The 14214-nt window shown below is 45.6% G+C and overlaps 1 protein-coding gene across 3 annotated transcripts in view; it reads right to left on the bottom strand.

Moving 5' to 3' along the window:
• The window catches only part of HMG20A (high mobility group 20A), a 1114809-nt gene that overhangs the window by 246407 nt on the left and 854188 nt on the right, over positions 1-14214 (bottom strand). The window lies entirely within an intron of this gene.

The following is a 14214-nucleotide window of genomic DNA, read 5'->3' as shown; positions in this document are numbered from 1 at the left end:
ACAAAAGAAAGTCAGCTTCCTTTTAAAACAAAAAGTAATATCGGCTAGAAGAAATCTTATTTTACAATGCATCTATATCCCCCAGGGTTGTCTTGGGCATATACAGACAATACACCAACATTTTCAAATTATATGCTTAAGTGTGCAATCTGTGTCCCAGAAACAATGGTTGAATTAGTGCAGGCTATGTACAAGTATCCTTTGTTCCCTTGGGTTTCCTCTATCCTCCCATGTTCCAGAGACATGCTGTCAGTGGAATAGACACACTAAACTGACCATAGGTGTGAATATGCATGGAAGGGTGTGGTATGGAAGAAAGAATAGTTGTGTAAAATCTTACCATAACCACAGATGTCCTTCTCTTCCATGTTGCAGAATTCGTGTTGTGGGATTTCCTGCCTTCAGGCGAATCGTACGTCGGCTCCTATACAAAAACTTTAGCTTGGCTGTTGCAGCTGCGTGGGAAGTCACACATAGGGCCATAAACCAGGGGCCTTAAATGTGATGTCTGCATGCACAATCCTCAGAATTTGAAGCTCAGCAGGTACAGTAAAAGTTCCAGCAGGAGTAGGTGCCAGTGGTGTCAGGTATGGGACCCTGGGGTCAATCTGAAGTATTGATAGGTCCAGGGTGAAGGGTGTATGAGATTAGGACCTAGGGGCATGCTGGGATGAGAAGGAGAATGAAGAGGGGGTCATTGGTGGGTGGGAAGAAATACTCCAACATGGAAGAGAAGAACATCCATGTTTATGGTAAGGTTTTACACAACTATTCTATGTCCTTCTATTCCTATGTTGCAGTATTCTTGTTGTGAGAGAGTACCACAGCTTAGTTGGATGAGTGGGTGGCGGGTGCAGAAGAAGATTCTACAATACCCTGTAGGATTGCTCTGGCAAATCCTGTCCATGCTCTGGAAAGCTGGTCAAACTTGTAGTGTTTGGTGAAAGTGTGGATAGTGGACCATGTAGCTGCTTCCATAATGGAAGATGCGTCAAGACCTTTTTGGAAAGCCTTTGAGAAGGCCACTGCCCAGGTAGAATGGGCTTTTACTCCCACTGGGGGATTTTTTTCCATGGTGGAAGTAGCAAATACAAACGGTTTTCCTAATCCAGCATGAGATGGTTTGCTTGGAGTGCCTTGCGCAATGCTCTAGGATGGAAGGAAAGAGAGTTGTTTTGATTTCCTAATGGATTTTGTTTTGTCCAGGTAAAATCTAAGTTGTCTGTGTACATCTAGGGAGTGAAGTATTCTCTCGCCTTCACAGATGGGAGAAGGAAAGAAGGTGGGAAGGTGGACAGACTGGTTTAATGACAAATCATTGACCACCTTGGGCATAAAGTAGGGGCTAGCTCTCAGGGTTACCCTGTCTTTGTGGAACGTAGTACGGGGGGGGCAAGACATTAAGGCTTGCAGTTCTGAAACCCTTCTGGCTGAGGTAATAGCCACTAGCAGAACTGTTTTCCATATACACATCTGAAGGGAAGCTGTCCCAGCAGGTTCGAATGGGTGCTGGGTAAGCTTTTCCAGGACGAAGTTAAGGTCCCAGGGTGGAGGGATAGGCTTTTTGGGGGTCTCATGTGTAACACCCCTTTTAGGAAGAGTTTTATATCTAGCCTGGCTAACAAGTGAGGGTTTACTGGCAAGCAGGCTGATATAGCAGAAAGGTGCACTTTCACTTGAAGAATAAGAAAATCCACTTTTTATCAGTTGACACGCATAAGTAAGGACTGGGGGGGGGGTCAACAATGCAAGGATCCCTTCCCCTGTCTAGACAGCATTTACTAAATCTTTCCCATCTAGTTAGGTATGATTTCCTTGTTGTAGGTTTCCTGGCCTCCCTCAGGACTGAAAGCATGTCCTCTGAGTAGTGGTGTCTGAATGGGATCAAAAGTTTATCACCCACAGTGTCAGGGACAACATCTGCAAGGATGGGTGGATGAGAGTTCCCTTTTCTTGTGTCAGAAGGTCCACCTTGTAGGGTAACATGTAATGATTGCCCTTGGCTAGATTGTGAAGTAGGGGGAACCAGTGATGCCTTGGCCAGTAGGGGGTCACTAACAAGATTTTCGGTTTGTCTCTCCTGATTTTCAGGAGGACTTTCTGAATCAGTGGTAAGGGAAGAAAGGCATAAAGAAACTTCCCCTTCCAGGAGATGTTGAAAGCATCTACCCTCAAGGCTAGAGGGGAGTAGGACTTTGAGAAAAAGGTCTGCAGCTGCCTGTTCTGGAGAGGCGCGAACAGGTCTATTTGAGGAGTGCCCCACCGGTGGACAATGTCTAAGACCACCATCTTGTCCAACATCCATACGTGTTGTGGGGAGGACGTCCTGCATAGAAGATCTGCTTGCTTGTTGTCCTGTGAGGGAATCTAGGTTGCCTGCAGGGACAAGTTGTCGTGAGAGGCTAGATCCTGTATCGGCAGGGTTAGTCTGCACAGCTGATATGCTTTTGTCCCTCCCTGTTTGTTGAGGTACCACATTACAGTGGTGTTGTCTGTTACTATTTCAAGAACCCCTGATAGAAGCACAGGGGTAAAGGTTTTAGAGCTAAGAAGACTGCTGTCATTTCCCTCATACTGATGTGTTTTTCCCTCAAGGAAAGGTGGCAGGTTGCTTGAACCCTGTAAGATGCCATTGTGGCTCCCCACCCTGAATCCGAGGCATCTGTATGCATTACTTGGGTTGGGGGAAATGGGCTGGAGGGGAAGCCTCGGGTTTAGCTGGACTTGTTGGATCCACCAGCTGATCTCTTTCTTTAGTCAGGGAAGGTGGGGGATTTCTTGTTCCAGGTGATACTGGTGTTGGGACCAAATGATTTTTAGGTACCACTGTAGTTTGCACATACACATTCTGGCCAGTGGGATCACAGGTATGGTGGCTGCCATTAATCCCAGGATTTGTAGGAATTGCCCTTGCAGTTATTACCTGTGCTTGTAGCAGCTCCTTGAAGTGAGAGGTCAGGGAGTTGACTTTGTCTTGTGGAAGAAAAGCCTTCATTTTGCCCATTCAGATTCTGCAACCCAGGAACATCTTGTCCTGTTCTGGGTTCAAGGAAGACTTTGGAAGGTGATGGTGAACCCTAGATTTTGCAGATGGGACATGGTGAAGTGCAGATGATTTGAAAGAGTGTCCTTGTACTTTGCCAGAATTAGGATGTCGTTTAGATAGGGGTAAATCTGAATTCCCAGTGTTCTGCAAAAGTCAATGGCCGGGGCCAGGCATTTTGTGAACACTCATAGGTTCATAGGTTGGTACTAGGCTATCGGCCCTAGGGCCTATACAAGCCCAGCCAAAAAGGTACCCTAGCTTTTGCCACCCAGGAAAATTATTTTCCTGTGCCACTGTCGAGCACAGCCACATAAGTGATCCCCGGGGTGAATTTCCTATTTCCCATCCAATCATCAAGATTTTTCTTGAAGAGTGCTAATGAGGAGCTTTGTTTGATATAGATAGGTAGTTTATTCCAGAGTATGGGAAGTCTCTGGGACAGGAATCTATCCCTCTAGCATATTCTGTTTATTGTGGTGACAAGGTTTAGGTCCCTAGAGTGTGTAGCTCGGAGGGATTGGGATTTCTTTAAGTGGAGCATGTTCGAGAGCTCTGGGTTTGACACAGCTTTGTATGTTAGGCAGAGATCACCTCTGAGTAGGCGATATGCGACGGAGTAAAGCTGGAGTTTTTTGAGGCGGCCTGCGTAGGGCATTTGTTTGCGGCCAGTGATCCTCTTTGTGAGGTATTTCTGCGGCCTTTCCAGTTGTTGTAGATGTCTTGTGAGGTACATACCAAAAGGGGCGCTGTACTCTATAATGGGTCTAATGAGCGATGAGTAGAGGGGAACAATGACCTCTTTTTTTCTGGATGAGAAACCTTTTGTGATGAGGTGTGCCATGTAGAAGGATATCCTGACTACTGTGGCGATGTGATTATCAAAGGAGAGACTACTGTCCACCTGTGTCCCATGGCCTCATCACACTTTCGGTGTTAAGTAGATTACCACCTATTTTGTAGTTCATGGGTACAGAGTTTTTACCAAAGGGGATGACAATGCACTTTTTGGCAATGAGCTTGAGGCCATGACTTTGACACCAGGCATCTGTCTCAGTGAGGCCCTTTTGTAGGATGTCCATATCATTAAGAATTTCGATTATAGCTCCTAGTTTGCAGTCATCTGCGAACTTAATTAGCCAAAGACCTTCTGTGTTAGCCTGTACTTCAGAGAAGTAAATACCAAACAGGGAAGACTCAGGACTGAACCCTGTGGTACTCCACTTGTCACTGGTCTGAAGTCGGATTTGGAGTCCGCTACTTTCACAGTGTGGGTTCTGTCAGTGAGCCAGTTGGCAACCCATCTTGTGACATAGGGATTTATACCTAGTTTAGTGAGTTTATCTATAATTTCAGAGTGGGGGATGGTGTTGCAAGCCTTGGCAAGATCTAGATAGGCGGTGTGAAACACCATAATGTCGTCCACAGCTTTGGTGACTGCTTCAAAGAAGTCTGTCAGGTTTAGGAGACATGATCTGCCTTTTTCAAACCCAAACTGGGTGGGGTCCAGAGTCTGGAGATTACCAATGTCTTTGCTTATAAGTTCCATGATGATAGGTTCCATGGCCTTGCAGACCAGGCCCATCAGACTAATGGGGGCGGTAGTTCTCGGGGTCCGTGGTGGCTCACCCCCCCTTGTGGAGTGGGATAACCGTCGCTGTGTGCCATTCAGTGGGCACAAAGCCTGAGGTGAGGCTATGATTGAACATGGTACTTAGGTGGGTTGCCAGTTTGTTCAGTAGTTCGTGTAGAACGCAGCCTGGGATGTTGTCTGGTCCCATGGATGCTGTGTTCTTGGCTTTGGAGAGTGTGGTTTTTACCTGTGCAGCCGTGATTACAGGAACTTTGCATTCTTCCGGTACAGAGATGGGCCCTTTAGGGGGTGAGAGGGGGGTAAAGTTAGCACTGTATCTATCTGCCAGGATGTTGGCAATATCAGTTGGGTCTGTATATTTAGTGCCATTGTGCTGTAACTCAGAGCAGATCTGAGTGTTGCCATTGAGATTCTTGACATAGTTATAGAATGCTTTGTGGTGGTCTTTAGAATCAGTAGCGATTTTGTTTTCGTAATTAGCTTTGGAGGATTTTATCAGGGATCGCAGCTTCTTACTGTGGCTGACCAGGGAGCTCCTCCACTCATGAGATTTTACTCTCTTTTGCAACAGTTTCTTTCTTCTGTTGTACAGTTTGTTTATGGCAGGGGACCACCAGATTGGCTTCCTTTTTTTGGAGGATAGCATTTTGGTTCTGTTTGGGATAGCACGATCCATGCACTCGTGTAAGTGCTTATAAAGTGCAGTTGTGTAGAATTCAGTAGTCATAACTGTATCATCCATCTGCATGGGTGTCATGAAGTTCACCACGTTTGTCTTAAGAAACATGAAGTTGGCTCTGGAGAATTTTTGTGGTTTCCTTAATGGGGGGTGGGGGCAGGATGTGGATATCTAGGGTGATTAGCTTATGGTCGGATCGGACCAATGAGGCGTTGACTTCAGGTGTGGAATACCATTCACTCATGTTGGTAATGACTAGATCTAGGATACTGTTGCCCCTGGTGGGGATGTGGATAAGTTGATCCAGGGCACTGGAGTTTATGAATTCCAGAAAGCATTGTGCAAAGGAGTTGGTACATGAGTAGTTTTCCCAGTTAATGGTGGGGTAGTTGAAATTGCCCATTATTAGGGTGTTTGGTTTAACCCTAATATTTTCCAGTACATCAAGAAAAAAGGAGTGGGAATCCTGGGGCATGTGGGGGATCTGTAGCAAGTTACACTTTGGATTGCAGTTTTGCCTAGAGTTAGTTGCCCTTAGATAACCTCGGATGCATTATGCTGAGCAACTAGCCTGGAGGTGTGGATATCCTTAATGAATATGGACACACCTCCGCCTTTGGTGTTCCGGTCCAGGTTACATGGCCAAAAAGTGTGGTATGAGTTATAGCCTGGTAGTGCAGGGGTGCTCTCTGGAGCATTGAACCAGGTCTCAGTCACTGCACAGATATCGATGTTCTCCATTTTAAGGAGTGCCTCGAGTAAGTGCATTTTGAGATTTAGACTTCTAGCATTGAGTAGCATCACCCTCAGTTTTTGCTTGCCTGTTCCTGTTACGGTGGTGAATTTGTCATTTGAACCTTGCCTAGAAAAGGCACTATAGGGGCTGCAAGAACCTTAGCCAGTATCCGGAATCCCAGGGGTGACAGGTGCAGGCCATCTCTCGCAAAACATCGTGGTCTGTCGACCATGTCATCCCAGGCAGACAGATACTGGATCCCTTTAGAATGACACCAGAAGCTTAGCCAATTGTTGAAGTCAATCATTTTGTCCTTGTACTGCGGTATCATTCTGGGTGATGGCAGAATGCTACTCAGGGCTAGGGTCATACCTGCCTGGGCTACAAGATTGGAGAGCTCTTCCATGTCTCTTTTCATGTAGTCCAGGGAGGTACGTCTCAGGTTGCTCACACCAACATGGACAATGACAGAGTCATATTTGTACTTGTGGATTGACCTGAGTGAGTGGGTTATGTGGTGGATCCTGGCACCTGACAGGCAGCTGACAGTAACCTTCTCCTTGTTTGGCCTGGTGAGTGGGACATCAAGTGTGCCTGACTATAGAGTCACCTATGACTAGTGTGTTGGGTACGTTGTTTTTCCTTATTGGCAGTGGTTGAGTGGCACACTGAGTCTGCAGGCTATGTGTCATTTGGGTTGTGTTTGGGGGTGGAGGTTGCTTGCATTTCTGCTTTGGAGGTCTCTGTTGCTTGAGCAGATTATTATTGAGAGCCTCCGTGAATGTTTTTGTGTTTCTATGTGTGGATGTTGGTGGTGTAGATTAAGTGAGACTATGTGATGAGTGTGGTGTGGTGCAAGTGTTTACCTTCTCCTCTTGGCTGTCAAGTTCAGTCTTGGTTGGAGAGAGCTTTAACTCCAGTTTGGCTAGATAAGTGCATTTCTCAAAGGTTGTAGTGTTGGGTGGTAGGAGGAGAGGGTTGTCTGTGTACACGAGGCAATTTCTACATTGCCCCAAGATGCCCAGATTCATCAGATAGACAGGAGAGAACACTGGGAGCTGACCCTTGGACATGCCTGAATAAAAAACTATTTTCCTCTAGATAAGTGAGGAAAGTGAGTACAAGAGCTGTTTTTCTCTAAACAAGTGAGGAAAGTAAGTACCAAAACTGTTTTCCTCTAGGTAATGAGGAAGGTTGAGTGCTGTAGTAATTAGTAGCTTATTTAGTGCTTGCAACAAGTTCTGAACAAGTGCTGATCGCGAATAAGCAAATTCAAGTGCTAAAACTAAGAATCTGTATCTGGACTAAACTAGTTACAGGAAAGGGGGGAAACAAGTGCAAATGCGGGCTTTTAAATCAGAAAGTTGAGAGAGATGGAAAAACTGCAGAAACGGACAATAACTACAATTTCTGAGCCAGAACCACTCCTTGTATGGTAAATAGGTTACCTAGTGCTTACCACTTCCACTGATAAGCTAGAAGGCTTCCCTCCAACACAGACAGCTTGGGGGGTTCAGAAGCTTACATACAGTCCTGGATACAGCAAATCTGAATCTGGACTACACTAGTTACAGGAAAGTTAGGAAACAGGCCTAGATTTTTTATTTTTTTTTTATACAGAAACGTAGCTAAAACAGCAGTAAAAACAATTCAAATGCAGTGCAAGCTTCCACACTTGAGTATGTAGCAATGGGGGGGGGGGGGGCAGTGGACAAACCAAAGGGCAAAGCAGTACATTGAAAATGAGAAGAGGGCCCAGAGAAACACAGATATCTTCTGTGGGAAGGTCTGATGGGCATGTGTAAGTAGGCCTCTTTTAGGTACAAGATGGCCATAAAGGCCTTGGTTGGAATGAGTGGAAGCAGAGTTGGAAGTGGCAGCATTTTGAAGGTGGGCACTTGTAGGTAAAGATTTAAGAAGGAGAGGTCTAACATGGATCTCCATGGACCGTCTCTTCTGGGAACCAGGAAGACACGGGAGTAGAAACCTTTTCCTTCCTGTCCTGAGGGGACTGGTTCTATGGTACCCAGCTTCAGAAGGTCTGTCAAAACCTGTGGACGGAGGTGCTGTCGGTTTTTGGGAGGGAAAGGAATGCATCTCATGGGTGGTTTTACTTTCCAGGAGAGGAAGTATCCTTTTTGTATTATGGACAGTACCCAATTGTCCGAGGTGATGGTTTTCCAGAAGGGGAGGCAGTGCGAGAGGTGGGCTAAGAAAGGTAGGGGGCAAGGCAGTCATGCATTATTGGGGAATCCTCTGTCCTGAAAAGGCTGTCTAGGCTGAGGTTGCAGAGCAGCAGGTCTGGAAGTGGTAGGTCTTCTTGCACCTCTTCTAGATCTGGAAGAGGAATTACCCGCCTCGGCTAGGTTTCACTTCACCAAGGTGGCTTTTGCTGGATAATTTCTATAGTACTTGGGAATAGGGGACAGCAATAAATGTTTTATGTCCTGTAATTCTTTACTTTTTTCTTGCAGGTTCTTGAAAAGATCTGCAGATTACTTTCCAAAAAAGAAATTGTGTCCCAGGGGGCATTGAAGATCTTTGACAAAGTCTTCTGGGAGATTTTGAAGTCTCAGCTCGGAGCATCTCCTGAGAAATGAAGCAGATGCTGCAGAGCAAGCAGATGCTTCTGCAGCATCATAACTGCATCTGATCGAGTGTCTGGCTATTAGTGTAGCTAGAGAACGTTTGGAGGAGATGTCAGCTTTAGTGGGGCAGTCAGGGATAGTGGCCAGCATGGAAGAGGCTTGAAAGACCAAGTCCAAAACATATTTAGTCATGTGCATCTGATAGTTAATGGCTCTGAAAGCCAAAGTGGAGGAGGTATAGACCCTCTTACCTATCCTATCCACAGATTTACTGTCTTTATCTGTGGGTAGGAGTGAGGCAGAGAGGAGGAGTCTAGACTGCTTATCAGGATAGGTGGCAATCACTGCTGGGTCTGCCAAGGGAGGTTTGATTAAGAATTTTCGCTATTCAGGCACCTTGTAAACGTGATCCGGTCGCTTGGAGGCAGGTGGCTGTGAACCTGGAGTCTTCGATGTAGAGTGAGGCGTCTAGGTAAGCAGGTAGGACTGGTGGAACAGCAGAGGGGGAGGGGGATTCTACCTGAAGAAGCTCAAAATACCTCTTTTGGGTATCAGACATCTGGGAGGTATCCCATTTGAAATAATCTTTCATTTTGGTGATAGTCTCACCAAATGTGATATCCTCAGGGGGTGAATCTCCCTCTATAGATTCTTCATCAGGACAATAATACTCCTGGGGTAAAGCAATTTGGGAGGTATAAAATATGGAGTCCTCAGAGGAGGAAAAGGAAGTGTCAAGCTCTTCTTCCTTAACCTGAGATGTCAGGGGGGAGGGAAAAGGCTGAAGCAGGCCCAGGGCTGAACAAAGGTCGAGTAGTGGAAGATGAGGCTGAAGGCTTGAGGGCCATGAAGGCCTGCATCAGGAAGAAGTGAAAGATTGCCAGTCAGGTAGGCATTCTGCAGTGGAAGAGGTATGCTTGGTTTTCTGTTTCTTTTTTGCTGGGGTAGGCGTTGGAGCAGGCCTGAAATCGGGTCTGATAGTTACTGTTTCTGAAGGGGGGATTCCGGTCAGAAGCTCAACAGATTCTGGTTCCCTCTCAACAGTAGCTGGGGGTCTGGGTTGGCTCCGGGGACGTGCCAGTTGTCGGCTGAGCAATGGCTTCCACAAAGGTAGTCAAAGTTGACGGATCCATTGGATGTCCCTCGGCTCCTAAATCGGCAGCTGGCAGGGCATCTGGTAACGAAGCGGCAGAAGAAAAGGGCCTTTGAAACTTAGCCTTCTTACGCGGAGGTTCTGACGTGGCCTCGGAGGCAGGATCCTTCCCTTAGGGCTAACCACTTAAGGCGCTGGTTTTCTAAGTAAAGGTTAAGCGTGGCCAGATGGCTGCGTAGGGTCTTTGGCACAAACGATTGACAAATGGAGCAAGTGGTATGGTCGTGCTCCCAGCCTAAGCAAAAAACACACCAATCATGGGAGTCTTTATGGGGTATCTGGCCCCTGCATTGGCATTTATCCTTTTTACCTGACATCAGCTATAAATTGCTACAACAAACCAAGCCTAAGCAATAACAGTAAGATATGAAGAAAAAAAACCCCAATGGGTTACTTAGCTTTTATTTTGAGATGTCGGATGTGAAGAAACGAACATACGATGCGTCGGTCTACGGCTGAAAAGTTCAGAGGATTGTGCATGCAGATGTCACATTTAAGGCCCCTGGTTTATGGCCCTACATGTGAGGTCCCACTCAGTTGCAACAGCCAAGCTGAAGCTTTTGCATAGGAGCCGGCATACGAGTTGCCTGAGAGCAGGAAACCCCACAACAAGAATACTGCAACATAGGAATAGAAGGGACATCAGCAGCATCAGGGCTAGCCACCTGGCAGTGTAATTCATGACTTCTAGCATGACAACCAAGCAGATGTCACATATGTCGAATTTTAGTGCGCACTCAGCCTACACCTGAAACTGCTTAAGTGACATAGCCACCTGGCAGTGTAATTCATGACTCTAGGTGATTGAAACTGCTTAAGTGACATTTCAATCCCATATGTAAAAATGGGAAAAGGGGTTGTGGATGATGGCTGTACAAGGACCCAATAACGCATGTACAAACAGTGTTCAGTCTCACAGAATGGGTCCCTTTGAAAGTGGGTGTGAATTAGGGTTCAACTCCAAGCCAACTGCTGTTCATACAGCTGAGGGACTACATTAGCAAACAGGTAGAAGGGAGCAGATCAATAAAGCTATTGTATGCAGATGATGTGGCATTACAGGTAGACTCTGAAAAAGAACTTCAGCAAAGAACAGGAGAATGGAATGCAAAACTGAATGTACATGGGATGAAAAGGATTACAGATTAATGGCAACAAATGAGGGAAATCAGGAGAAGCTGAGAACTGAGATACAAAGGAAAACTGTGTCTTCAAGTATCTGGGGGGGGGGGACTCTGACTGAGGAGGTCAAAGCTGGAAATTAGTGAGGCTACAACCAAGTGACACAGGGTGTCGGGTGTCAAGTATGATAGAAGAATGTCAAAGAAGCTGAAAAGTAAGGTGTACAAAACAGTGGTCCGGCCAATATTACTGTATGGTACAGAAACCTGGGCAATAAAGGCAGAGCAGTTGGGGAAGCTAAAGGTGATGGAGATGAAGTGCCTGAAATGAATGTTAGGATGTAGACTGTAGGACAGACAAAGAAATGAGGGCATCAGAGCAGAAGCCAAGTAACGCCAATTGCAGGGAAGGTCAAAAAGTACAGATTACAGTGGTTTGCAAAGACGACAATCTGGATATACAAGATTTGGGATAGACATGAAAATGGCAAGAGGAAATCAGGGTGTAACACAAAGAGGTGGAGGGATTGTGTGAGGGAAGGCCTACAACAGTCAGTCAAGACTGTCGAAGCTGGTAGGACAGGAGCAGTGAATTGAGGGGCAGAGGGACAGTTGACATGACACCCCAAATGCATATAGAAAATGGAACAATGGGGATTGAAGGGTATAATTATGACGTGTAATTTCTTTGAGAAGAGTACACTGTGGGAAGGCACTGTTTATGTCTGCCAAAGTACCTCAAACAAATCGATAAACTACCATGAGAAGGTGGATACATCTCAGATTGCTAGGGCTTTCCACTTTTCTCTTTTTTAATTGCCTCAAAGTGTGCATAAACCTGTTCAGTGTCAGGGTAGCCTGTATGCCCCATACTGCTCATCCCTCATATCCCTTTTCTTGTAGTTGCAGCTATGATGCCTTAAACAGAATTTGGTAATAGAATGGCCTCTCAAACATGGCTCTGAAGAACCTCTGCTTTCCCTCAAAATGGATCACAGATACTGACAGTGTAAATGCCAAATGCAGGTTATAACAACTGCATTTTGGATAATTACTTTGTGGAGTGAACAGCCTGAAATGCTGGTTTTGGAGAAGCAGTGAGGTAGGTTTTCTCATTGCATTCTAGATCTGTGGAAGTTTTTCCTCCGTGCTTTCCTACCCTCAGACATTTCATGACAATGAGTTTACAGTACACAAAGGTTTGTTTTTCGTGAGAAGAACAGAGCAAATCAGAGCATGAATTTAATTCTTTCCTAATGTATTTTAGCTTTGTTCATGTGCCAAATTGAGGACAACACAAGGAGAATGAGCTGATTTCCACTTCATCTCAGACTAAACACATTTCACCATGTGACAAAGTTTCCCACCTGCTGTATTTCAATGCCCTGTGAAGTACAGATGTTATGAACTTTGCATGTGGATAATCTGACGCACCAAGCAGATGTCACATATGTCGAATTTTAGTGCGCACTCAGCCTACACCTGAGCTGAACTGAAGCTTTAGAAGGAAGCAGATCATAAATCTCCTTGCAGAATGTTCACAGTCCATCAAATGCTGTGTCTACATTTGCTCACCATCCACCTTCTCCCAAAAAAGCATGAACACTACACTTTTTATTTAAATGCATTTGAATTAATTACTGTGCTCCACAAAATTACCTAACACAGAAAAGGATGGCACTTAAGGCTTTCATACTGAGGAGAAGGGTGCAATGATATGATTCTGAATTCTGAGAAAGTTATTCAGAACAATTACTTCCCATTTAAAATCAAAGGTAGCTAAACTCAATCATGAACTGCACTTTCCAGTATGTGCAGAATACATCATGCAGTTAAAAATAACACAAAGTATCAAAAAATGAAATGTTGTTGATTTTAGTGTTCATATAGTGTTAGTACTGTAACTGCTGATAAGACGTTAGTACTAGTGTAGTGAGCTCCTTGATTGGAATCAGTACAACCAAAAGCTGCCAATCGGGACAGCACAACCTGGATGCATAAATGTCATATACAGAGTGCTATAAAGACAATCTCAGCCAAAGGAGTGACGCACATAACTATTCAGAAACAGAATCCCATTTGTTACACTGTATTTAGTGTTCACATAGGAATGACAGACTAAGTACATGTGCTACAAGGGATACATGAAGCTGACAAGGTGTCCACAAAGCAGCAGTATATACCATACATCATGAGCATACACTGTGCTGAACAGGACAAAGACATATATGCCGGGGCACATGGATGCACAGAATATATACCCCATTATGTAACATCGCACTAGGCACTGAGGGGGAGGGTGTTTGGCAGCCTTGCTAGGAAAAGCATGATAGCACACACCGTCTGTCCCACTGTAGACCACTTCACTAGGTGATCTGGGAGGAATGATGGTATTGCTGAGTATAGCATGGCACGCCAGGGGATGTGGCATTCAGACAGGAAGGATATTATGTTGAGTACATCATACACAGTGGCACACCAGCATGTTAGGTTGTCAAGAAGGAAGGACAGTATGCTAAAGAGGGCATACACAGTGGTACGTCACTATGTACCAGTGCAGTAGGTTCTCAGGGAGGAGGGACAGTATGCTGAATAGGGCACAGATTGTGACACACCTCACTGAAACAGTGCACTAGGCATTCAGGGAGGAAAACTGAGTACAGCATACAGCTTGATACACCTCTGTGAAGCAGTGTAGCAGTGCTAAGGGAAGAACATGGTATGCTGCGGGCGGCATACAGTATGGCACAGCTATGTAAAGCAGTGCAGAAGGTGCTGAGGGAGGAACATGGTATGCTGAGCAGGGCATACAGCATGGCACACCTATGTAAAACAGTGCAGAAGGTGCTGAGGGAGGAATGGGGTATGCTGAGTAGAACATACAGCGTGGAACACCTCTGTGATGCAGTGTAGCAGTGCTACTGGACAAACATGGCATGCTGTGGTGTGCATACAGCATGGCACACCCCTGTGAAGCAGTGCAGTAGACTGAGGGAGGAACACAGTACACTGAGGAGGGCATACAGCATGGCACAACAGCACACTTGTTGCTTAGGGAGGAAGGATGGCATGCTGAGTAGATCACACAACGTGGTACACTGTGCCCCATTTTACAACACAGTTACCTTGGGGGAGGGATCTAGCTGTACAATACAGTGCACATCACTTTCTGAGATGACAAATGAGCATGGCATCTGCTAAGGGGGGGGGGGGTTTAGTTCTGCAGTGTCCAACAAAACCAGAAAAAAAAACTGCAACCAGGAAAAGAAGCGGTTCTCCACTTAGGGCTGCAAAACACAG

Source organism: Protopterus annectens, chromosome 7.part0 (assembly GCF_019279795.1).
Source record: "Protopterus annectens isolate FY-2018-M chromosome 7.part0, PAN1.0, whole genome shotgun sequence".
Taxonomy (NCBI): domain Eukaryota; kingdom Metazoa; phylum Chordata; order Ceratodontiformes; family Protopteridae; genus Protopterus; species Protopterus annectens.
Note: the sequence above shows the minus strand (reverse complement) of the source record. Positions and strands in the feature narration are given on the sequence as shown.